Source organism: Lactuca virosa, chromosome 5, assembly GCF_052849685.1.
Source record: "Lactuca virosa cultivar CGN04683 chromosome 5, Lactuca_virosa_CGN04683_v6, whole genome shotgun sequence".
NCBI lineage: Eukaryota > Viridiplantae > Streptophyta > Magnoliopsida > Asterales > Asteraceae > Lactuca > Lactuca virosa.
The window spans coordinates 323,012,514-323,039,255 of record NC_136430.1 but is presented as its reverse complement, the minus strand read 5'-3'; the positions used below and the strand labels follow the sequence as shown (position 1 = coordinate 323,039,255).

General features: G+C 36.1%; 3 non-coding genes across 3 annotated transcripts; 1 reads left to right on the top strand and 2 right to left on the bottom strand.

The window, feature by feature from the left end:
• Positions 1 to 4,780: 4,780 nt before the first annotated feature.
• On the top strand, positions 4,781 to 4,852 carry TRNAG-UCC (transfer RNA glycine (anticodon UCC)). Its single transcript has one exon. It is a non-coding gene; the product is annotated as a tRNA-Gly (tRNA).
• Positions 4,853 to 6,273: 1,421 nt separating this feature from the next.
• Positions 6,274 to 6,345, bottom strand: TRNAP-UGG (transfer RNA proline (anticodon UGG)). Its single transcript has one exon. It is a non-coding gene; the product is annotated as a tRNA-Pro (tRNA).
• A 689-nt stretch (positions 6,346 to 7,034) lies between these two features.
• Positions 7,035 to 7,106, bottom strand: TRNAP-AGG (transfer RNA proline (anticodon AGG)). The gene has a single exon. It is a non-coding gene; the product is annotated as a tRNA-Pro (tRNA).
• Between the last annotated feature and the right edge of the window lie 19,636 nt (positions 7,107 to 26,742).

The following is a 26,742-nucleotide window of genomic DNA, read 5'->3' as shown; positions in this document are numbered from 1 at the left end:
AGAGAACCCAAAACCAACCCTGGATATGTTGCATTCCTTTTTCCTCACGACCTTACTCAAAGAGTGAAGTACCATAAAGTCTAACAAAATGACGAATCTCAATCGTTAAAGTAAACATCCACATGAACGATCGAAATAAGATCCCACATCTTGATTGAAACTGAACAGATCCTACCAACATGTAACTAGCTCGATAAAGCTTCCAAGGTTATCCAAAAATGTTGTTAAAACCCTGGTCGGATTAATCCAAAATACCAACCCTTCCGTCGTGACATGCCAAAATTGGATTATGTGTAGATCCAAAGCCACACCTAAAAAACTAAACAACCCTACCTCAACATCCAAACTTCCAATAACCAAGGAAATCTGCAAAACCCGACCCCGCTATGAACAATACTTCCATAACCAACAATTGAGGGTACCCAAACCTAGAAATCAAAATATACAATGTATAAATTTTGAAAATGAACGAAATGACCAACGATAGAGAATGCATTGGCAACTACTCCAATGATTCTATTCAATGCTGAACAAAACCCATTTTTAATAAAGTTACATTCAAGTCAAACCACTTATTCATAAACCATTATTAAAAAATCAGAGTTATAAAGAAGATAATGCATAATGTCGAATCATAAAATTGTTGATGTGCGTGTGCAGTCCCGCCTTCGCAATCCGATAAGTACTTGAAAAACATTTAATCAAAAACTGTAAGCAAAAAGCTTAGTGAGTTCCCCAAAATATCACATACATCATAACATAATAATCAACTACAGGTTATCAGCAACACTGGGACTATCAAAAATCTTGAGGGCTATCAACTGTCCTAATATCACATACATCACAACAATATAAACAACTATGGGTTATCAGCAACCATAGGACTATCAACAGTCCAATAGGCTCACAGTATCCCTATAGGTTATCAGCAACCCTGTGGGTTATTAGCAACCCAACAGACTATCAGTAGTCCTAGATTTATCAACAACTCAGATACACATATAACAACAATCAACAATTAAGACTCAACTAGTCTAACATGTACATCACTATGACATAGGAAATACAATGAGAAGACTTACCTGAACAAAGAGCTGAAATCCATTACTCAAAGTTCCACAAAATTAGCTATACGAACCTCCTAAACTAAACACAAGCTAAACCTCATATTATAGCTTAACACCCCTCAAAGTTTGACCAAAAGTCAAACTGGTCAAAAGTCAATGGTCCAAGTCAACCCCCAGTCCACACCCATGTCGTGGCCACCCATTGGTCGCGTCGTGGCATCTTCACGAAAAAACAGTCGTGGTGACACCAATCGTCACGTCGCGGCAAGCAGACTGCCATGCCATGGAAATTGAGCTCTCACAACTTAATGGGTTAAGCTCTTAATCCTTCATGCCACCCATTCATACTTTCCAGAAGGCTTTCATACTTCTATTCCAACATAAAAATCGTAGCTTTACAGACATGCATGACCAAATGCAAGTCTAGAACTCAAACTCGGTCAAAATGGTGAAATGAGACAAAAATATCATGCATGGAACTCAATACACAATCAAATTTCAGATTCAAAAGGTATATAGGCCAAATGACTAAGGGACTAAGTTGAGCTATAAAGTTGAAAACTTTATCTCATCTAACTAACCCAAACTCGAAGATGAGCCAAGAAATACAATAAATCCTATGTCTATGAAGAGGTAACCAAAAAGGTGGAAGCTTTATACATTCCCAAGCTCCACAAGATACAAGAGATGCAAGATCTAGAGTGATACACTCTTCCAACTAAAAAGCACACCTCCTCCTTCTTCTTCAAGGGCTAAAATCACCATGAAGAGTTCACAAGGTTAAAATGAAGGCTAGGGTTTCTTCGAGGGTGAAAGGGAGGTGATGGAGGCCGAGGTTGTGCAAACCCTAGCCCTCACCTTCCTTAAATAGGGGCACAAACCCCATAATTACGGTTAAACACTCAGGCGGTCGCCATATTGTGACCATAATCTTGTCACGTCGTGGTACACGAGATTGATGAGTGTTTCATAAAGCCATGCCACTTCGTGGTCACTTATTCCCCATGTCGTGGCACAATATTTTCTCTAAAAAACCTCATATTTGACCCCAATACGTCTTTATCTGATCCACTCTGGAAAAAGGGTGTTACACTAACAATCAACCGATTTTCATTTCAAATTCCGTGTCGCACAGTAGTAACTGTGTCACACTCGAAACTTCAAAAAAATCATAACCTCCTCATACGAAGTCAGATTCATAGCGTCAGCAACCCATTTTTCTTTTTCATTTACTTGTTCTGCTAGATCGTCTGCACGTTGATTTAGTGTCCAACTTGTTTCAGAGTCTCTTTCGTTTGCTTCTTCAGCGACCTTCTTAGCTTGGAAAATTTCATCAGACATTTTATCTAGGAGTGGGAAATCTGGGCCTTCCGAAAACGGGTTAATATCTAAACAAGCATATCAATCTTCTTCATCATAATTCCAAACACTAAACTTAGATGAACTCATTCTCAAGTTATTTTTACGTTTACGATGCATGCTAACTACATATTAATAGTCTGAAAGCTATGTTCAGAATAAGTGTCTGAAATGTTATGTTCGGAATGTATCTCTCCAGAATGCGATGTTCGGAATGCGTGTCTGGAATATGCGCCTGTGACTTATATTCATTAGGAATCTATGACATTTAGTATTTATTTGGCTATGCATAATTGATTGATATGACTTCTGGAATTTTAGTCCGGAATGACATGGAATCCGGAATGAACCACAATAAATAAGAGAGTGGTTATAGCGCCTTTAGAACTCCAGAATGGCAGTAAATCAACTCCAGTCGTGGACTATACAAGAAAAGATCATGCTCATTCAGTCTTGGATAATAACTGAGGATGATTTGGTTGTCCCAATGTTGTCATATATAATGTACGGATCACAATGGGCATGCTTGAAAAACATGTTTCATTATGAGTTATCTGTTGCACGGTATCGAACTGAAAGACTAAGTTTATAGACATACGACCGAAGGTGAAGAGTTTTATCAAAATTTATCACAAGATCGGCAACGAATTACTAGATGAAGTTGAAGAAGTAATTTTGCAGTTCGAAAGGGTGAAATATAGACAAAAAATAGCGAGGTTGATTTTCCATACAAACATGCTTGAGATATTTTAAAAGATGCCCCGTATTTTTAAATTATGTATTTTGTTATTTTTATATTTAATAAGGTTATGGTACTTCTAAATTATGTTTTTTTCTATCTTTGTAATATGTGACAAATATTAAGGCAATAATAATATTTTCTATTAGTCATTGCAAATCGATTACAAACATAATTAATTGGGATTAAGTAGACAATAAAACAGTCATCAATGAGTATGGTATTTCCCATTCAGATGGAAGGGGAAGAGGGTGCACATTTTGGGTCTGGTAGGTAGTTCGAAACACATCAGCCTGATAATATATCTGAACCATATTGGCTAATTTTGTGATGTTTGAATAATGTGATACTAAAATAGCATGATCGCACACTATACCTATATTGCGTCGTTTCCCACATGAACATGTATGGCAGTTCAGATCTACAACACAAGTTGTTTTAAAATCAAAACTCGAAACATGTCGGACGAGAATGGAGATGAGATCTCGAGCGGGATCTTTGTTGATTGCCTCCGAACAAACTTTTGCATCCTCCTCTGAAGCACCATCTCTGCATACTGGGTTAGTATGCTAGTCAACCGCCCTGAAAAGTAAATATTATCATTTATGGTTATTATACAAGTAAAAAAATTCAATATTTTACAGTATTTTACCCCCATGAAATTGAGTTCAACAAAAATCCGTTGAATGTAGTCACGAATTGTCTCAGTAAGCATTATTATCGGTACATTGCGTTGATTAACCGATAACACCAACATAAAATATGGAATATCAATGTTGAGTACATTCCAACGGATGTTAGGGAAATAGGCTATTGCCCATTTCGCATGACCGATGTTGACAAGCACCTCACGTGCATTATGGGTAGCCGACAAAAGTTTTGTTCAAAATCAGACATAGTATATGAGTTAGATATCATCCAAAACCACGATTCTAATGTTCTGTTTCCATCACATCCAATAGCCACAAAACAAACTTGGAAATGATCCATCACACCAGTTTGATGTTTTTGTAACTATAAGGGTTGGTCCTGCCTAAGGTTATGTAGGTAAACAAGCAGATTGGTAAAGCTTTCTTCGTGCCCACTCTTTGAGAAACTCATATTGAGGGAGTTATAGGAGATAATTACGAATGACCACAAGTAAGCGTCTAACTACACGCGGTAACATTTATATATAGGGGACATAAATTGATGTTTTATAATCTGGAATAACTGTCTGAAATGTGTGTCTGTGACTCTGTATTTATCACTTCAAAGTACTAATTTGACAATCGTAAATAAATTCTTGTTTCTGCGAAATGAATAGTCCGGAATGTCCGAACATTCTTTTTTTGCACCAAATCTGCGAAATGAATAACGAGAATGCTATATTCCGGAGAAAGCGATCATTTTACAAAAAAAATGGTTATTATTATTAAAATACCCATATAAATGGGTTAGATTACTCAATTTCTTGAAAATTTAAGAGGCTTCTACGGACTCAAGAGACTTTTTTAGTACCCTACCAAACAGTATCAATTTTAAAATTTCAAACTTTGCTTCTTAATTTTTCAATTAATAGGCTACCAAACACTCCTTAAGATAAGTTCAGTGATCAATCACCTAACATCAAGCAGCGTTTGTAGTCCAACGGTTAGGATAATTGCCTTCCAAGCAATAGACCCGGGTTCGACTCCCGGCAAACGCAAGTTTTTTATATTTTACGCCATTTTAATCGACCTTTTTGGATAATTAAGGAACCGCTAAAATTCCAACTTCAGTTTTCTCACTTGCCGCCCGATAAAAAATAATGTTCCAAATTCCATTGATGTATATTTTAATCAATCTTTCCGGATAGTTTTCATCGGAACCCCTTTTACAAAGAGTTGTAATTTCCATTAATCAAAAAAAAGTTTTACATAGATTAGCTGGTAAACTAGCAGCAATTTTCTTTTTGCTGCTGTCTTACTCCGGCTACAACCAGACAGTTATAATTTATAGAAGGTTAGAAACAGTTATTTTCATGTTTAAGGTTTTACTTTCTCGGTAAATATGAAATGGTTTACTTTTCGTTTTCTGTGTGGATAGAAAGTATATAAAATCGAATGAGTTATTTTCAAGTTTTATAATGGTTGCGAGGGTGAGTTTCATGAAGTTGTACATGTTGAATTCTAGTTTCTATACTCCCTTAGTCGCATAATTAGGGTGTTTTTGGATTTGGCGAAATGCATGTAAACTATTATATGGAAGCTTGCAGGATACCAATCATGTCACCTGTAATTAGACATGCCCCAAACAAGTTTTGTAGGCAAAAGGATGAGACCCCTAAGAATTTAATAAACATTTTTTGTTAAGGTTAGTCATATTAGAAGTCAAGAACTATTGTTTTGATAATCATCAGCAATTCAAGATGTTGAATGTAAAACTTATTGTCCTTTATGTTATTACTTATTAGAATGATACTGCTACAAGCCTTCAATGGTTTTATGCCATGGGAACCCTAATTTCCACTCCTGCATGAACTAGTGAGTGGGATTATGGCAAAAAGTACAAGATTCACTCCTAAGTCCTAAGGACATATTGGTTTGAGGAAGATCCATACATACAGTATTACGTGCCAAGAGGCAAGAACACAACAGGTATCTTATTATTATTATTATTATTATTATTATTATTATTATTATTATTATTATTATTATTATTCATATCTTGATGATTTGATTATATGGTTTTGGACCTTTTGGTTTACAGTTTAAATATACGCTCATAAGCCTTGAAAATTAGGTTTTTGTTGTATGATTATCTTTGGAAAATATTTGCGGATTCCTTTGCATAGTGAGAAAATAGTTTTCAACACTCTCTTTTCCACTCGATTCCCAACAAATAGCCATAGGAATAGAATGACCACAAAACATGTGCTTTCATACCTGTTGTCTTAATAAAAAGCGTCCATAACCATGAGTTGAACTTATTGACAATGACTTATGTTAGTTCGTCTGTAGCATATTATATCAGTTTTGTAGGTTGATGTGTTTACAAAACAAAAGTCTATAGAGTTGACTTTAATTATTTTATATCATTCTAGAAGATGTCACTGAAAATAATATATAAAAATGTAAAAGAAGAAAGGGGGCATTCCGAGAATCGAACTCGGGACCTCTCGCACCCAAAGCGAGAATCATACCACTAGACCAAATGCCCATTCTGTTGTTCACACTATACCATTTTTATACCCATTTAAATGCCACACACACAAAAAAAAAAAAAAAAATTGCTAGCATAATAAAGATATCTTATTCTGATAGGCAGTTACATATTTTCACCAAGTTGGTGCTTAAAAGCATCTTCACAAAGAGTTATGTATAGTTAAATATTTGCTTATTCTGGCAATCAAGTTCATGTGCTTTTCATGAAGCTGCATCATTTCAATATTTCTGCATATTAGCTAATGTATCTATCTGCCCATGAGTCGGCATTTATTGTCTGAAATCTGTGACACTAGTCAACTTTGAGGTGCTTCCACTTCCACATAGCTAGGTTTTTTGGACTTTTATGTTTTTTACTCTCGTGTAGAATCACTGGAACTGAATGACCATAATTTGAGGCTACAGTCAGTGTGTGAGTTACTCCTAAGTTGGCGTATGTTGCCTTTGCAAAGCTCATATGGAAGCATATTTATTTCTAAATTCTAATAGTGAAAGACTACAGATTCTGGGCAGATACTTATTATACTAACTTCAAACTAGTCTAGTCTAGTTTCCTTCAATCACTCTATAGTTTTTTGGTTTATGTGGAAGTGTGATTGAATTGAAATAAGTGAAAGTACGTTGTTATTTCTTGCATCTAATTTTAATCCAAAAATAGAAAAATGAGTAAAGTGATAGGGGCTTGGGGCATTCCGAGAATTGAACTCGGGACCTCTCGCACCCTAAGCGAGAATCATACCACTAGACCAAATGCCCATTTTCTTGACTGATACTTTTATTGCATTGTTATAGCCATTTGCTTTATGCACTTTGCTAATTATATAAATGCAGTAAGTACATAACAGAAGTAAAAAAAAAGTGGTAGCAGAAAGATATCTTACTCTGGTAGGCAGTTGCATATTATATTTTCACCAAGTTGGTACCTAAAAGCATTCTTTCAGATGTGAAAGTACATGTTTTGTGGTATATAAATTATAATGTGTAGAAGTCCTCAGTTGACTTTAGTGCGTATCAGCAGTAGAATATTAAATTAAACAAAATGTATGCACTTAAAAAGAATTATATATAAAATGTATTGATTTCGTCGAGGAAAAAGATTGGGTCTTTCTGAGAATCAAACTCGGGACCTCTCGCACCCAAAGCGAGAATCATACCACTAGACCAAATGCCCAATCCCATCATGTGTGTCTATTTGTTTGTTATATTATCACAATATATAGTTGAGATGCTAAAGTTTCCATTTTTGGTTGCTGGCTTGCTGCAAAAATGCAATGTTTCTTCGTTGGGTAAGTTTGAATGCATACTTTACTTCTTGCCCCTTAGTATTCATTGTTTTGAATTTGTAACATTAGTGTTGTGTAGGATCTATGATCTTATACAAGTACTGTGTTGCAAACCATTTGTCGAACTATAAATCAAATTATGTTTACTTTGCCAAAAAAATAACTTTATTGTGGCCTATATGTTTTCTTTAAATAATAGGGTAACTAGATTATGACCCGCGTTAAACGCGGAGAACATAAATTAAATACATATCACATTAATAGGTGACATTGTCGTAGGTGGAAATTTAATAAAAAAATGTTAGTTAGATTCATTTTTAGAGTTTTTGAACCAAATTTATTAAATAAAGCTATTTAATATTTATATTAGAGCAATTTAGTTTTTTAATACAATAATTTTTAACATAAATAATCCTCGTTATCTTTGTTTTGTCAAAGTACATTGTTGTAATATATATATATATATATATATATATATATATATATATATATATATATTAAAAATGGATAGAAATATATAGCAATATAAATTATTTTTTATGTTCATATAGATAGCAGACTTCAAAATCCAAAATAACCTAATTGGCCCTGATACAATCATATTCACAATTATAAATGAGTAAAATATTAAAGAAGAAAATTATAGCAGTAAAAGGGGGCAGCAGTGGCAGTGGTAGATGTATTTCAGGTAAAGAGAACATATACATAGATGTTGTTCTGCCCTCATTCATCATGCAAATAGTATTCAATGTAGAGGAGTATTTTTTTTTATGTGGTGAATAGAAACATACCAGTTCCATTCATTTATATATACCATTGTATTTGATTCATGATTACATTTGATAACCTTCACATATTAATAACATCGATTACACAAGTTTCAGGAATGTTGCAAACAGAGGATATAACGTTGATTATACACATACTCATAAACAAACATATGTCAACACACTAAAAAAATCGATATAAAGGATATAATTTTTTTCTGTAACTAAATGAATGAATCTAATATGCTTAAAATAGATTGATTAAGTTTTTTTCATGATCTCTCAACAGGAACACAGTAATAACATTTAAAAAGAATAGAGTAAATGCAAGAAATTGGAGAAGAAGAAGGAGAACAGAGTAAAGAAAGAACCTGGAAAAAAATTGGAGAATAAGAACGCTGAAGAAGAACACTGTAAATCGTAGGACTCAATCCAAACTCGTAAGAATAAAAACTTCAATGTAATCATATATATATATATATATATATAAGGTGTTTTTGAATAAGGAAATTATTATCTTCCAAAAAAAATTGGGAACCTAAGATATCATCTTGGAGATTTTCGGCTATTCATCTGGAAAAAAAGAAAGATATCAGTTATATTGATTCAAAATTTCAAATTAATTGACTTGCTTATTTAATGAGTTTTAAAATTCAAACCATTATCTCAAATTGATTCATTTTACGTGGGATATACTAAGAGATAAATTATGAATAATATTGACTTTAATTTTGACTATCAAATATTTTGTTGATTTAATGAGATTAGATTAGATTTTATAGGTTAATAACCGAATTATTGATATGCTTATTTAATGAGTTTTTTTTAAGTTAAATGATTTTAAAATTTGAAGCCAAAAGCTGTAAATAAGGGAGTTAAATTAGGGTCAATATTAATTAGGGTTAATGATGACATAGATCGTCAAAAGATGTCTTGAAGGAGATGCATGCTTCAGTTTGTAGAGATTTGTGTGAAGCCAAAACAATGGTGTGATAATTGGAGATGCAATGAAGAGGCAATACACAAATTCTAAGAATACATGAGCAAAAAGGAACCACCTTCTCGTGCTGCATTCTGTTATGAAAACCCAAAACGTCAATTAAAGCACAACCATTGACATGAGGATGAAGAGGATTAGGGAATTAGGGTTTAATAGAGAAAAATATAGGAGAAAGACGAGGCGGCTATTAATTTTTTTGGCCAGAATTATGGAGAAACTGATATCTCTTATATAAATAAAATGATATGATTTAATTGATAACATAATTGTTGAATTTAAAGATTCTATAATTAAATGTAATTGTGTCAGAATTGTGAAATATATCTTAGGAAGTAGCGATAGATTCTATAATTAAAGATTCTATAATTAAATATATTTGTGTTCGAAATGTGATTGCTGAATTTAAGATTCTATAATTTAATGATTCTATAATTAAATGTTTGAATTCTATTTGGAGAAGATGATGTCATCAATTTGATCTAATGGTAGAAAACATAAGATTGAAATACAATCAATGGTCATGAATGCGACATTGGTGAATTAAAGGTTATCTTTTAATAATATTTAGAGATAGATCATTACGAGTTAGTACTCATGGCCTTTTGGCAAATTTTCAATATCGATTCCTGCGAAAATCAATATAACTTCTATTTAATTAGATAATTTTTTGTCAAATTTTCTTTGAAATTTACACTCTTTTATGTTATTTAGGTATAAAATATAATTTTCTATCTTCTTACAATTTAAGCCCCAACTAATATAGAATCCTAGTTTTACCCCCCACCTTATTAACATGTCATTTTTGAGTTTATACCCTTATGATAAACAAAAACTAATCCCAAAACCTTTTAAATATTTTCTAAAATTTTGTTGGGCTATAATGACAATAACTCGACAAATAATGTTGAAAATTATGTGTCAATTTGTTGCAAATAATAAAACACAATTGCTATTATTTAATTACCAAGTTTCTTCTAGAAATCAGTTTGATTAGTCGCAATTAGACTTGATTTTACGAAAGGTGGAAGGATGATTGTCCCATTGTCGGACGAATTAAAAGCCGATATAGAAAATTAACACGAACCTGATTTTCGTTGATCTATAACTATGGTAAATGACACGGCTCGGCTAGGTGCGTGTGTGTGTTCTTGTATAAGAATATTTTCCGCTTGCATGGTATCTTGTATATATATATATATATATATATATATATATATATATATATATATATATATATATATAGTACAAAGATACAACTGATAAGGTAACAAACTAGCCTAACATATATAGAGATACAGGAAATCTCTTAAAATATATAAAGATACAAGAATTCTTTTAAAATTATTCTAAATTATCTCTAATACCCCCTTTTAAGAGGTGGTGGACCAACACGAAGCTAGGCATGAAATTACTCAAACAAGGGACGCGGAAGACTCTTCATAAAGATGTCGGCTAGTTGAAGATGAGTAGGGATATATCGAGTGACCAATTTACTCGAAGTAACAAGCTCTCGAACAAAGTGATAATCGATGCAAATATGTTTGGCACGCTTGTGAGAGATGTGATTTTGACTGAGAAACAAGGCACTCTTGTTGTCACATAAAAGAGCGGGTATAGAGGATGGCAGAGCATGGAGGTCACTCAAAAGATTTGTAATCCAGACAATTTCAGCAACAGTGTTTACCATAGCACGATACATAGATTCACAACTGGAACGAGAAACAGTAGCTTGCTTTTTGGCACTCCAAGAGACTAAGTTACCGCCAAGGAATATGGAGTAGCCATAGGTTGAGCGTATGGTTTCAATGCAGCGAGCCCAATCAGCATTAGAGTAGCCAAGTAAAGATTGCAACTTGGGATACTGAAAATGCAGACCATAAGAGATGGTGCTTTTCACGTAGCGTAAGATTCTCTTCATAACTTGAAAATGGTTTGTCGTAGGAGCATGAAGGAGCTGAATAACTTGATTGACTGCATAAGATAGATCTGGATGAGTAATAGTCAAGTATTGTTGTACTCTAACCAAGGATCTGGAGAGGGTAGGATCAATGAAAGGAGTGTCATCCGATGTAAGAACTTGAGCCGTTGATAAGGGTGTGAAAACTAGTTTTGCATCAAGTAACTCAGCACGACTCAAAATATTACGAGCATATTTAGTTTGAGTGAGAAACAAACCATCAGCATTGTAAGAGACTTCAAGACCAAGAAAGTAATTTAGAGGAACAAGATCTTTAGTCGCAAACTCTTTGTTGATTCGCTGATGCTTGACTAAAGAGGGATCATTACATGTCAAGATAAAATCGTCAACATAAACAAGAAAATAAAGTAGGATACACCCTTTATTGAGCATAAAAAGAGAGGTATCCGCACGACTGCAAACGAAACCAAGACTTAGAAGAAATATGCTTAAACATTGGAACCAAGCCTGTGGAGCCTGCTTTAATCCATAAAGTGCCTTCTTCAAACGACATACATGATGTGGAAATCTTTGATCAATAAAACCAGGGACTGTTCCATGAAGACCGTGTTGGTAAGATTGCCATTTAAAAATGCATTTTTTAAAATCAAGTTGATGCAACAGCCACCGATTCAAGACTACATGAGAGAGGACAATACAAACAGTAACTTCTTTAACAATAGGGCTAAAGGTGAGAGAGTAATCTTGACCTGGAATTTGAGTGAAATCGTATGCAACAAGACAAGCTTTAAGACATTCAATGCTACCATTAGAGCAAAACTTAGTTCTAAAGACCCATTTAGAACCAAAGACGTTGGAAGAAGTGGGATGAGGAACTAATTCCCAAGTATCATTAACCTTCAAAGCATCAATTTTGGACTCCATTTCCATGAGCCAATGAGGATTTTTAGCTGCTGATTTAAAACCTTTAGGTTATTTAGTTGCAAGGAGAGCATGATGAACAGGATGACCAACAAGAAAAGCTAAGTCAGCAACGTGCTTGGGTTTAAATATTCCAACTTTTGTTCGAGTAATCATAGGATGAGTAGAGGTCCCAGCCGGTTGCGGCGATGGTGGTGGAGTAGGCTGCGGTGTCGAATGTGATGATGTCTTTAGAGGTGTGTTGGTTAACGAAAGAGAAGTTGGTTCAACAGTATTTTAAGAAGTTGTTGGTGAGTCATGGAGATACGGATCTAGACATGTAGGACATGCATGAGAGCCATTGGGTGATGACGTCATTACGGATGTGGAGATGGCAGATTGTTGGGGCGGTGGAGTGACGTGCAATGAAGTATTTTGATGAGGTGTAGGCTCATCAATTTTTGTAAACACCAATGTAGCAAGATCATAGGATGATCTGTCTAAAAATGGAAACACATTTTCATCAAATTGAGCATGTTGGGTGGTGTAAATGTGATTTGTAGAAGGATCAAGGCAACGATATCCTTTATACTGAGTACTGTAGCCAATGAAGATGCAAGGAATACTTTGAGAAGCTAATTTGTGAGCCGATTAGTTTCGCAAGTACGAAAATACCCTACAACCATAAGCGCGATAAATGTCATAATTTGGAGAAACACCAAATAAAGTTTCAAATGGACTTTTGTTTGCAGGCACTTTGGATAAAAGACGATTGATGATGTATGTTACCGAAGAGAAAGCATCAACCCAAATTAATGCTAGTGCACTAGCATTAAATAGCATAGCAAGACTAGTTTTAGTTACATGGTGGTCTTTGCGTTCAGCTCATCCATTTTGCTGAGGCATATAAAGACACGAAATTCGGTGATGCGTATCATTTGTGTGACAACCGGCAAGCTTCTGGTCAAGTCAAAGTCAAGTCAAGGTCAACGGGTCAACTGGTCAACTAAACTAGTGCTAATATATTAGGGATTACTTTATGTTTACTAAAGTATAACTATAAATCCTAATGCAAAGTAACACTTGAAAGTTTCAAATGTTCAAGATTTAAAACCCTAACCTGATTGAGGGAAGTAACAACTCTATAAAATACTATTAAGTGCCCTTCAGGGGTGTATAGCACTCAAAATGGGATGTAACTAAGTCTACGGTCTTTGAACTACGAAGAAAAACATTAATAAAGACTCCCGGCAAAGTCTCTCTCAATCTCTCCCGCTGTATCTCTCTCTCTCTCTCTCTCCCAAATCTCTCCAAGTATGTGAAATCTCTCCCAAATCTCTCCAAGTATGTGAAATCTCTCCCAAATCTCTCCAAATATGTGAAATCTCTCCCAAATCTCTCCAAGAATATGAAATCTCTCCAAGTATGTGAAATCTCTCCCAAATCTCTCCAAGAATATGAAATCTCTCCAAGTATGTGAAATCTCTCCCAAATCTCTCCAAGAATATGAAATCTCTCCAAGAATATGAAATCTCTCCCAAATCTCTCCAAGAATATGAAATCTCTCCAAGTATGTGAAATCTCTCCCAAATCTCTCCAAGAATATGAAATCTCTCCAAGAATATGAAATATCTCCCAAATCTCTCCAAGTATGTGGAATCTCTCCCAAATCTCTCTATGTACCTTCCTCAGTCGAAAACAGCCCAAAACTGAAGGAGAAAACCCAAAAGGACCCTCTTGGTCCGGAATCCTCTCGGTCCTGAACCTCTTGTCCGGAACCCTCTTGGTCCTGAACCTCTTGTCTGGAACCCTCTTAGTCCGGAATCCTCTTGGTCCCGCACCTCTTGTCCGGAACCCTCTTGGTCCTGAACCTCTTATCAGGAACCCTCTTGGTCCTGAACCTCTTGTCCGGAACCCTCTTGGTACGGAACCCTCCTGGTCTGGAACCCTCTTAGTCCGGAATGTCTTCTAAGGAAACCAAGAGGAATCGCACCTCGGAAGCCTCTCATCCGGACCACCCATTTCGGAATCTCGCAGCTCCGGAAGTCTCTTGCCTCGCCTCGCCTCGCTTCGGAAACCCCTGGCCGGACCAGACCGCTGATTCGCGCCTGACTTCGGATCAGAAGGAAGCACTCCGGACTGCGCATGCGACTTCGGAAATCCGAGAAAATGCTCCGGAAATTAGTAGATGACTCCGGAATTTGCTTAATGGCTCCGGAATCCCTCCTAAGCACTTCGAAACCTCGCAGGAACAACCCTCCACTCCAGATTTTTGTCATTTTCGGACTTTTTCATCATTTAAGGCATTTTGACGTTGGAAATCACACAAAACTCGTATTTTTCATATCCTAAACCCCTTAAACCCCCATTTTATGCCAAAATTAATTATTTTAAACATATTTATATAAAATAATACCCAATATTTTTTTTAAGGATTTTAAGAAGATAAGGGGGTTTGACTTTGTGATGTGATGTAAATCTCTCATTTCCCATGCAAATCCCAGTTAAACACAAAAATACCCATGGATAGAAGCCTTGTACACCAGTCCTCCATGCAAGTGTCAAGTCACCTTTTATCCTCCCCACTTAGAATACGTGAACTCCTTCTCTCCCCTTATCCCACTCCCCACTTTCACATTCAGAAGACTCCTAAGAATCCTCTCAACTCCTTCAAGCTCCAAGTCTCCATCCTTCAAGGAAAATTCCCATATTTTTTGTAAGTATTCATCCTCTTTTACTAGTGATTCTTCACATTATTCCTAAGGTTTCACTATATATACACATAAATATTTTCTTAGAATATTCTAAAGTTCAAAGAATCTTTCAAGTGTTGAAACTTGGAAACTCCTCATCATCCCTTCAATTCACCCAGCAAGTTAATCAATGTGAGCTTCATACCCCACCTTTTTCTAAGTTTTTATTGTTTTTGGGGGATAATACAAGACAAATCTTGTCTAAATCCTTGGATAATTGCATGTATTTGTATGTTTAATGTGTGAGTTGAAATATTATTATTTTATTTTGATCTTCATGAACGTGAAACTTCACAGATTTCATGAAAATCAGGAAAATGTTTTAAAATCACCACATAAAAAATACCTTGTTTACAAAAAGAGCCTCTAAAGGTTTTGGGTGTGTTCTATATACCCCCTTATTCCATATCTCCATATCTAGAAATAAAAAGTTGCTAAAATAGACCTTATAAGTTGTCAATATTTCTAGAATCTTCAAAGTTTGGAACTTTATGCCCTATAAATGACTCATTGCAAACTGTTAGGGAGAATTTTATGAATATTTAATATAAATATTTGTGTCAAGAAAATGTACGATTAGAGCCTTTATGACAGAAATATTTGCGTGTCATAAAGTTGCTGTCATAAACCCACACAAGTCAAAGTTGTATACAAATCATAACTTGGCATTTTCCGACAAATTGAGCCGCACTTAGTATTTTATAATGGAAAAAGGGCTGTTTGCCGGCTACGATTATATTGGGTCAATTTGATAAATATTCAAAGTGGAATGATTTCAACAAACGAAATGAGCGACACGAACTATCTAGTTACAAATACAACTAATATTAATTATTAGTAAATAATGGATTTCACGATTTTTCAAAAATCTGTTGGTATTCTAGTTAGACAATCTTCACAGTACATATATTTATATATAATAGTGTACGCCTAAAGTCCTGTAAGAGTTATAACCAGAGTCTCCTGGAGGGGGAACGAGAATTTGTGTATAGATCTATACGAGGTTGACACCCCGCACCTTCGTTGTTCGCTACAGCTAGACCTGCCAGTCTAGGGTGACAAATGTCTTAAATGAAACAGATGCCTGAAGAACGTCATAACAGGCACTTCGTCATATTAGTATGGTTATAACGACTCATTAGAATATATCAAAAATGTATTTATACAGACTTCACTTTTGGTTACAAACAACTATGTTTTGGTTTGTTCAAATGAAACCTTTCTATACAAGTGTTACAGATTTCAAAGCTACTATTTTTATACACCAGAAAATATAGGATTTTCTGGAGAAAACAATGTTACGGATTTCAAAGCTACTATTTTTATACACCAGAAAATATAGGATTTTCTGGAGAAAACAATCACATACGATTTTCGAAAATGACTAACTAAGACACACATGCAACTATACTCGAGTTGAAACAAGACACACAACTATGTGATAAGAAAATATTGGATTTTCTGGATTTCTAAACTATCATCAAAGTTTTATACAAAAATGCTTATAAACTCACCAACATATTTTATGTTGACGTTTTTCAAACGACTTGTATTCTCAGGAAACCAATAAGCAGGTTGTGGATCGCGGACTCAAGATTATTTTGCTATATTTTGGAATTGTTTACTGATGTCTCTTTTGTGTAAAATTTGAGAACATGAACATGATGTAAAACAATGTAAGCTTGTTATATTGATGTATGCTGTTTGGATTGATATGTTTCAATTATATACAATTGTTATGATATTGCACAATGAAGTCACCCGCCTCCGGACGTTTCCGCCGTTCTGGTCCGAGGGTGTGACAATTTGTTGAAAGAATAGTGCTAACATTATGATTTAAAAATTCTATGCCACCATCTGATTGAAAAGTTTTAACCTTGCAAGAAATTTGGATTTGTACAAAGGTTAAAAAGGTGTTTAAAATCGCATAAAGATCCGATTTCACCTTGAGTTGATAGAACCAACTGAACCTGGAATAATCATCAATAAAAATGACATAGTAAATGTAGCCATCAGTAGACATAATAGGAGTCGGTCTCCATAAGTCATAGTGACTTAATTCCAACACATGGGATGAGCGTTTTGATTTATGATCAAATGGTAAGCGTTCACTCTTGGAAAGTGCACATGATGAATATGTTGGATTAGGTGTCTAAGCCCATAACTAAAATTGATATGTACTTGAATTGATAGTAGCACACTCCTTTTGGGTTGCCCTCAAACCTAGCAATTGGACAAGATGACTTTTAGAGAGGGAGAGAGATTAATTTATTATGTGAATAATAAATTAAATAAATTGTTTACTAATGTGTTATGAAAATAATATATTAATTTGAAATCATATTATTTAATTAATAATTAATCAAAAATTAATTGTAATTAATTTTGGGGTTAATTGGATTAATTAAAAGTATAGGGACTGTTTTGTTATTTATTGATAATTGAGGAAGGAGGCTCTAGAACCTCATGGAATGAGGTGGACGAAAATCATCTAGGGTAAGACCTAGATGATTTCGTCCAAGGCCCCTGGGATAAGGGGATTGGAGAGCTTGGTCACCAAGCAATGGAATCTATGACTTATCCCTTAAACCCTAGCTTTGGCCCCAAGTATCTTCAACTATATAAGGAACCCGTAGCCTCTTGATTTCGTCCACTCCTTCCTTCTACAAGCCTTGGATGAAAATTGCTTTTCCCCTCTCCTTTCTCTTAAGTTATCCTCTTGCTAGCTTGGGTGTGATTCCATTAGAGGCACGACATTTGTAGTGCTAGCTTCCAAGAGATTTTCAAAGGGAATTGCTAGTTGTTTGCTATAATAACTAAAAGGTATGTAATCCGAAGACCCTCCCCTCTATTTTTCGAAAATATCCTAGGGTTTCTAGGGTTATTTTTGATGTTCTTAGTTATAGGTTCAATAGAGAAAGGATAGATCATATTTAGGTTGCATGCAAACTTAAGGGTTTTTTTGTTTACCTAAATCCCATCAGTAATATCAGAGCGTTTGGTTTGTTTTTGTTGAATAGCTATAATAGAAGAATAGATCAATTATGGTTTATATAAATTAAACCCTAAATGTCTATGAATTTCGAATAGGGTTAGGGTTTTAGAAACCCTAGCCCCCTTCCCCAAGTTTTCGAAATTTAGGGCTAGGGTTTTGAAACCCTAGCCTTCCTCCCCAAGTATTTTCGAAATTTAGGGCTAGGGTTTTGAAACCCTAGCCTTCCTCCCCAAGTATTTTCGAAAATGGTAGGTTATTAGGGTTTCCATATTTTAGATAATTGTTAGTTTAATTTGATTATAAGAGAAAATTATTAAATTGGATAAATCCTATACCCTTATGTTCGAAAATTAGAGGGTATGGATTAGGATTAAAATATTAAAATAATTTAATTACATAATCCTTAATTGATTTAATTGATTTAATTAATTGTTAATTAAAAGATAATAATTAAATCATTATTGGTTTATTTTAAATTTAATTAATTGGATATTAATTTCGAAATTTAAAATATAAGCCCTAGTATTTTGAAAAAATTTAAAATACACCTTATATATTAATATACTATATGTATAAGACTAAGTCAGTCAAGTCGCTAGTATGCCTCATTCACAAAGTCGATCTATAAGGGGGGTATAAGGAAACTACCTATAAAATGGTAGTTGAATGGGTGTCCACTCTCACCCATCACTTCCTTGATTGGTGGAGGGTCGTTAGTAAAACGGACTTGAGAGGACATTAATTCTCATTAAAAGTATAATGATATTAAAAAGTACTGGAACCTTCTTTTAAAAATCCCAAATCTAGTTACTTTCGGAAAAATGTGAATTTGTATGCTAACCCATGAAATTTCAGATTACACTTTATAAGTCGTTAGTGGAGCGTGTGTGGTTAACCATTACACTAATATGGACTAATAAAGAGTTGTAATGAGTATCTCATAAATTATCATTGTTGATGGAGCGTGTGTGGTTTACCAACACATCAATTGGGATGATAAATGATAATGAGGTTGCCAAACACATTTGCATGGTTATTCACATCTTGTTTGTGATCCTCGGTATCCCAGTCACAAATAGAAGAGTATAATTTGAGATTAAACATATCATTGAATAGTTTCAATGAATCTCAAAAGACCTAGGAATTTCACTTGACTTAAATTAATTTAATATTGGTGGAATTGGTAAATCGTCATTTACCTACATTTATAAAATTTACAATTAGATTACGCCATCCCTTTTCTAAGTTGTGAATCATATAGTTAGATCATAGCATTAATATTTTATTTTGGCTTACTATATTAAGGATTATTCTTTTCTAACTAAAACTACCTTCCTTTTACAAATGTCTACTCCAACTGATGCTTCTGCTTCCTCCTCCTCCAACCACCATAACTTTTCCTTGTTCTCTATCTGCTCCAAAGTCATATTGGATGGTTCAAATTATAATGATTGAATGCGAAACATTAAGATGGCCCTTCGATTTGAGAACATAGAGTATGTTCTCGAAAAGGAAATCATTGAATTCGAAGAAGGCAAAGCTACTCCTAAAGAATACGCATCCTACCAAAAACACTACGATGATGCAACTAAAGTTGCTTGCATCATGGTAACCACCATGACCCCTGAGCTGCAAAGGTTTTATGAGGATTACTGGCCCTAGATATGAACAAGGACCTTATGGGAAAGTACCATAAGCGAGCTCGTCAAGAAAAGTACGAAGTTGTCAAATCCCTCATGGCATGCAGGATGAAAGAGGGAGAATCTGTTTGTAGCCACGTGCAAAGAATGCAACGTTATGTGGAGCTCCTTGTTAGGCTTAATGTGCACTTTGATGAGGAGTTGGCTATTGACATAGTATTGAACTCCTTACCAAGTTGTTATGATCATTTTATCTTGACTTATGATTTGAAAAACAATGAGACCACCTTGTCTTAGTTGCACAACCTACTACAGACAACTGAGGCAGGAATGAAGGGTAAGAGCTCATACCCTAATCCTGCTAGTGCTCCCATTCCGGCTAGTGGTCAAGGGAAGGGGGAAAAGAGGAAAGGTCCTGCAAAGCAAAACTTGAAGGGAAAGTCTCATGCTGAATCGTCAAGCAATGAACCCAAAGGAAAATCTAGTTCTGACGCTCCTCTAGTTTCTGATCCCAAAGAGGCCACTTGCTTTTACTGCAACGAAAAAGGGCATTGGAAACGAAGTTGCCCAAAGTATTTGCAAGATATCAAGGATGGCAAGGTGAACCCATCTTCTGCAGGTATTTACACTATTTCATCTAATAACTCATCATCTTCTCGTTCTTGGGTCTTTGATACAGGATGTGGTTTTCACATTTGTTTTGATTTGCAGGGGCTAAGAGAAAGTGAAGAGCTGGAGCACGGAAGAATGAACCTGATCATGGGGAATAGGCGATCTCCACCTATCACCAAGATTGAAGTTTTATGGTCTAGTGCTTAGTAGTGGACTAGTGCTGTTTGTTTAAACTTAATAAATTGTTGTTACTCGTCAGAAATGACACGTAACATCATTTCCTTTCATGCATTGTTCAGACAAGGTTTCAGATATTCTTTTAATGATTTGAATGGTTCTATTTCAGTTTATAAAAATGGTGTTTTTATATTTGAATCTTTACCTTGTAATGGTGTGTATGGAATTGTGATGTGTGTAGACAATTTAGGCAATACTGTATTTCAAATTGATTTGTCTAATGGTATAGACAAAGCATGCTTGTGGCATTGTCGTCTTGGACACATCAACATGAAACGCATTGCCCAACTCTAAAAGGATGGAGTGTTGGAATCATTTGACCTAAGGTCATATGATGCATGCAAATTTTGTCTTTTGGGTAAGATGAAAAAATCACCTTTCACTAGATCTTATGAAAAAGGTGAAGGTTTATTGGACCTCATATACACAGATGTGTTTGGGCCCTTCAGATCCACCACAAGGGATGCAAATCGATTTTATGTAACATTTACAGATGATGTAAGTCAAGTAACACCCTGTTCCGAATCATTTCTTATGTGGGGGTGGTGACCTGAAGAATGAGTATCATCAGGCTTAGGGACTTTGATGAAAATATATTTAGACCCATTTGGGTGTGGGTAATGCAATTTGGATGATCCAGGAGTTCGGTCTGTGTTTTGGCACAAGGGGTATTTCGGTAAGGTGTTAGTTCGAGCTTTTATGAATTTTGGATTTTTTTCAGAAAGTTTTAAGGAAAGGATGAGTTAATAAAAGTGTAGAGCTTCTCGTTACCTTTTTGTGGATATAAACAACATCAAAATCGGAGTTAGAACGAATAAGTTATGCCCGTTTGAAGTTTGGTCGGTTTTGGGTTATGCTGGGTACGTTGGGCGTACAGAGGGGAGTACGTTGGGTGTACTGAGGCACCCTGAGTATGTTAGGCGTACCAGAAGTACGTTGGGCATATGCAATCAGTGCCCAAACCCTATTTTCTTGGTTTGAGCCCTATTTAAGCTCCTTAACTCCCCCAAACCCACTCCAATCTTAGCCTCCACCCCTCCAACACCCCTTCCATGAAACCCTAACCTTAGTTGAGCATTGTGTGCTAAAATAAGGTGTTTTGAGTGCTTTGGATCACGCATGGTGCACCTTGTAGAAGAAGGAACTTCTTTGAGAAGTGTTGGTTGCATTGGAGCTTGTAGATCTGGACTTTGTTCACCTTGATCTATCTTCTAGAGGTATAAAGTTTGAATCTTGATAATGCATTTGTTAGATCTAACTAGTTTTGGATGTTATGAGATTTTGGTCATTTTAGTGCATGAAGTTTAGATCTTGAAAGTTTGTGACCTTGTTATGGATAAAGTTGGAAACTTTATCCATCTAAACATCATTTTGATTCAGATCTAAAAGTTAGAGACATGTACTTAATGGATTAAGTTGAAAAAGATGAACTTTTGGGTCCCTTTGAGACTTAAAGACTAGATGTTGTTTGTTGGGACCATTCTAATGGATAAAGTTGGAAACTTTATCCATTATAAAGCTATTATGAACTATAAAAATGTGATCTTGGCCCTTCTATCCCTTCCATGCAAGAGTTGTGATGTCTTATTGGGTTAAGAACTTACGGTTTTGGACATTAAGCACTTTATAGCCATGCAAAGTCATAAAGTTGGAAACTTTATGACTTAGGACATCATGTTGGGCTTGGATCTGAGTTTTGGATGTAAGAACTTAATGGAATAAGCTCTTAATGGAGGTTTGGGACTGGGCTGAGTACGTTGGACGTACCTGGTGGCACGTTGCGCGTACGCGGTCAGTGCCTCGCTATTGATCAACATCAGAGTATGTTGGGCGTACTCTCTTCGTACGCAGGGCGTACTCCGTTGGGAAGAAATGTTGACTTTTGGACCTTGACCATTGACTTTGACTGACTAGGGTTGACCAAGTTTGACCTAAGGGTATTTTGGGTTATCAGGTTAATTATTGATTAAGATTGTATTTATTTTTAGTTGGCGCGAGGTGATCCGGTTTGGCGGTCTGAGCAGTTATTTGATTATTAGCATATTAAGGTGAGTTTTCCTCATTGTACTTACGGGTCGAAGGCACTAAGGCCGGCCCATTGGAGTAGATATCTTGATATGTGATAGTATGATGCTATGCTTAGTGATTTGTAGATCTACCTGATTATCTACGGGCTGATTATATTTTTATCTGTAGATGTGCACATATTTGGTTGATGGTTGAGGTTTTACTGCTTTGTGCGTGAGCCAACAGACCGAGGGTATTCCAACCCGATGGTTGACTGGACCCGAGTTATGTATATATTGGCATTCTAATCTAGGATATTCCATCTCGAGGATGACTGGGCCTGGGGTATTCCAACACGATGGTTGATTGGACCTGACATGATTTTTTATGATATATGGTGAGACTGAACCGCTTTGTGTGTCATTCAACAGGCCGGGGGTATTCCAGCCTAATGGTTGATTTGACCCGACATGTTTGGTATTCCAACCTGATGGTTGATTGGACCAAACATGCTTATGATATGAGGCTATTCCATCCCGAGGATGATTGGGCCCATCGTAGACATGCCTGGTATTCCAACCCGAGGTTGCTTGGGCCAGGCATGAGTATTTGTACATGTGATATGTTTGTTATGTGTATGTGGTGGTACTTTAGGGGAACTTACTAAGCTTTGTGCTTACAATTTCATTTTATTGTTTCATGTGCTTTAGATGGTTGTGACAAGGTGAAAGCGTGACCATACACATCCTTGGTTTTATAACTGATTGGATCTTGGGAGGCTCTGATTTTAAATCATGTTTTGGAAACAATTTTTTTGTAAACACTTTTATTAGTAAATGGGTTGTTTTGAAAGTTTAAAATTTTTTGAAATTTTTGGGATGTTACAAGTTGGTATCAGAGCCTTGGTTTGAGTGAATTGGAGGAACAATCGTGTGAATCCAGTCTCAAACTAAGGAAATAAAAAAGGTTTAAAAATGATTTTCAAATTTATTTTCAAAATAATCAAGAAAGGATGCGATGTGTATCATCAGCCTGAGCCAGTAAGTAGACCCCAAATTACCACACTGTTATTTGATATTGTGATATGTTAGAACTGATGGGTTTTGAGCATTCTAACACTCCTATGGTGTACATGCAACCCTAGAAACCTTGGATCTATATTTGACTATGATACATGCAAATAATTATTTTTCCAAGGTTCTTATCCTAACTAGCATGGCATGGGGTACTTGAATCAAATAAAACTAGTAGAATTACTTACCTTGTAGTAGTAGTTGATTGCTTGGAGTTTGAGAGCTTAGCACCAATAATGTGGATGCCTCAAATGGAAGTCACAAATCACCACAAACTTGGAAACTTGAGAGAATAGTCACAAACTTCTTGAAATCGGCCCTCTTAGTTTACTCACCACAACACGTGTGATTTCAAGAACCAAAGCCTCCTTTATATAGTGTGGTGGATTAGGGTTACATCCATGTAAACCCTAATACCCATGTCTTTTCATTTCCATGAGATCCATGGGTTAAAGCTCCATGGAGTATCCATGGACTTTCCATGCAAGCCTAGCCCATTCCAAATAAGCATTAGCCCACACTATATAAATACAAGAGCCCATATTTAATTAGTCATACTTTTTATCTCTAAATTAATTCTAGATTAATTATAGATCAATACGAATTACATAATATGATTTTATATTAATATATTAGGACTTATAATATATTAATAAATCATAACTTATACTATTCTCAAAAGATTATCCGTAAATTGTTCGGGTGAAGTGCAACCCAAATGGACCATGCCGGGTCGGGTCAAGTACATACCAAATATAGTTATGGACTTAGACACTATCTCCAACAGTCTCCCACTTGGATAAGTCTAATAACTATAGTTGCAAGTATGACTTCAGGAACCGATCAGCAATCGTAGCTCTTAAAACTCTGTTGAACTATGAAGCGCCATTTTAGATAAGTGATCATATAATCCTCTGTTCTAAATATCAGCCGGACAAATACATGGAACATGGTCTTGCTTATTGTCCAGCATTTGTTTCCCGATTTCTGATTTGTTTGACATAGAACTTAACTGAACACATCAATTTAGTTCTGACCGGGCCCGATACATAGGTCAAAACAAAATCATCGAGGGGCCCAGATATCGCTTCTAATCCTAGAAGGAACAGATAAACTTGGACTCATATGTTTGCTCTACTACTTGTTGAATTACACACAAAGGCACGGTTTATAACATCGAGTTACCAATGCGTTTTCGTGCAATCAATGCATAACCAACTCCTAGGCAACAAATCATATCTCTAGGTTTGAAGACTTATATGATATTACCGTCTCACGATCACTCGAGATAAATTCCATGAAGTGATACAAATGAGCGTGGGTTGAATCCAATACTCAGAACTTATGAGCACTCATGAGTGTTGTAGCCCCGCTTTGTCTAACATCTTAGACCTCTACAAGCCAACCCATGACAGTCTTGATTCATATGTACTTCCAACATATGACCGACTGTGGAGAGTTTGAATAATATGATATAAACCATAACATAATTATTCTGGAAGTCAAAACATGCAAAAAGAAATAATAGTAAACGATTGACAAGAGATAGCAACACTTTACTCATAAATAACAGCTTTTATTTATCATCAAATGTCAATTACATTTTACAAATTTCAAGATTATCTAACTACTAAAACTAATATCATCCTTCAGCCCTATGCTCCGAGCATGCTGGAGATGCTTAGGCCGAGTCAGTCCCTTCGTGAGGGGATCTGCTGGGTTCTCATCCCATGATACCCTCTTTGCCACGAGGATTCCTTCTTCTATTCGATGTCTGATGAAGTGATATTTTCTGTCAATGTGTCTGGATCTCCCATGATCTCTTGGTTCCTTGGCTAAGGCAACCGCACTATTGCTGTCACAGAAAATCTCCATTGGCTCCTTTATAGCTGGTACAACTCCAAGGTCTCCGATGAAGTTCTTTAGCCATATAGCCTCCTTTGCTGCCTCGCTTGCTGCTATATACTCTGATTCACAAGTGGAATCAACCACTGTCTCCTGCTTGGAACTTTTCCAAGTAATTGCCCCTCCGTTTAGAGTAAAGACCCAGCCCGACTGAGAGCGGAAATTATCCCTGTCAGTCTGAAAGCTAGCATCACTGTACCCTACAACTCTCAAGTCCTCACTGCCACCGAGGGTAAGGACCCAGTCCTTAGTCCTCCGTAGGTACTTGAGGATATTCTTTACCGCAGTCCAGTATGCCTTGCCAGGGTTCCCCTGATACCTGCTAACCATGCTCAAAGCAAAGGCTACATCAGGTCGAGTACACGTCATAGCATACATGATCGATCCTACAGCTGAAGCATAAGGTATTCGACTCATTTCTGCTATCTCAGCCTCAGTACTAGGGCTTTGTGTCTTACTCAATCTGGCGTTACTCTGGATGGGTAACTCTCCTTTCTTGGAGTTATGCATGTTGAACCTTTTCAACACTTTGTCTATATAGGTGCTTTGACTAAGTCCAATTAGTCTTTTACTCCTGTTTCTCAAAATCCTTATCCCTAGGATATAGGCAGCTTCTCCAAGGTCCTTCATAGCGAAACACTTCCCAAGCCAGGACTTTACTTCCTGCAGGGTTGGGATGTCATTTCCTATGAGTAGTATGTCATCCACATACAGTACCAAAAAGCTGACTATACTCCCACTAGCCTTGATATAGATACAAGATTCAGCTTCACTCCTTGAAAAGCCAAATTCTTTGACTTTCTCATCAAAGCAAAGATTCCATCTGCGAGGTGCCTGTTTTAATCCATAAATGGATTTCTCGAGCTTACACACTCTACTGGGGTACTCTGTACTGACAAAACCCTCTGGCTGAACCATGTAAACATCTTCAGCCAACTTTCCATTAAGGAAAGCGGTTTTGACATCCATTTGCCATATTTCATAATCATGAAATGCAGCAATGGCTAACAGAACCCTAATAGACTTAATCTTGGCCACTGGTGAAAAGATCTCATCATAATCAACTCCCGGAGTTTGAGAATAACCCTTTGCAACCAGTCGTGCCTTATAAGTGTGTACATTACCATCCATGTCGGTCTTCTTCTTGAAGATCCATTTGCACCCAACTATCTTACGATCAGGTACATTGTCAACCAAGTTCCAAACTTGATTGTCATACATGGAATGTATCTCGCTATCCATAGCCTCTTTCCATTTAGCAGCCTCAGGGCCTGCCATGGCTTCCGTGTAGCTGTTAGGCTC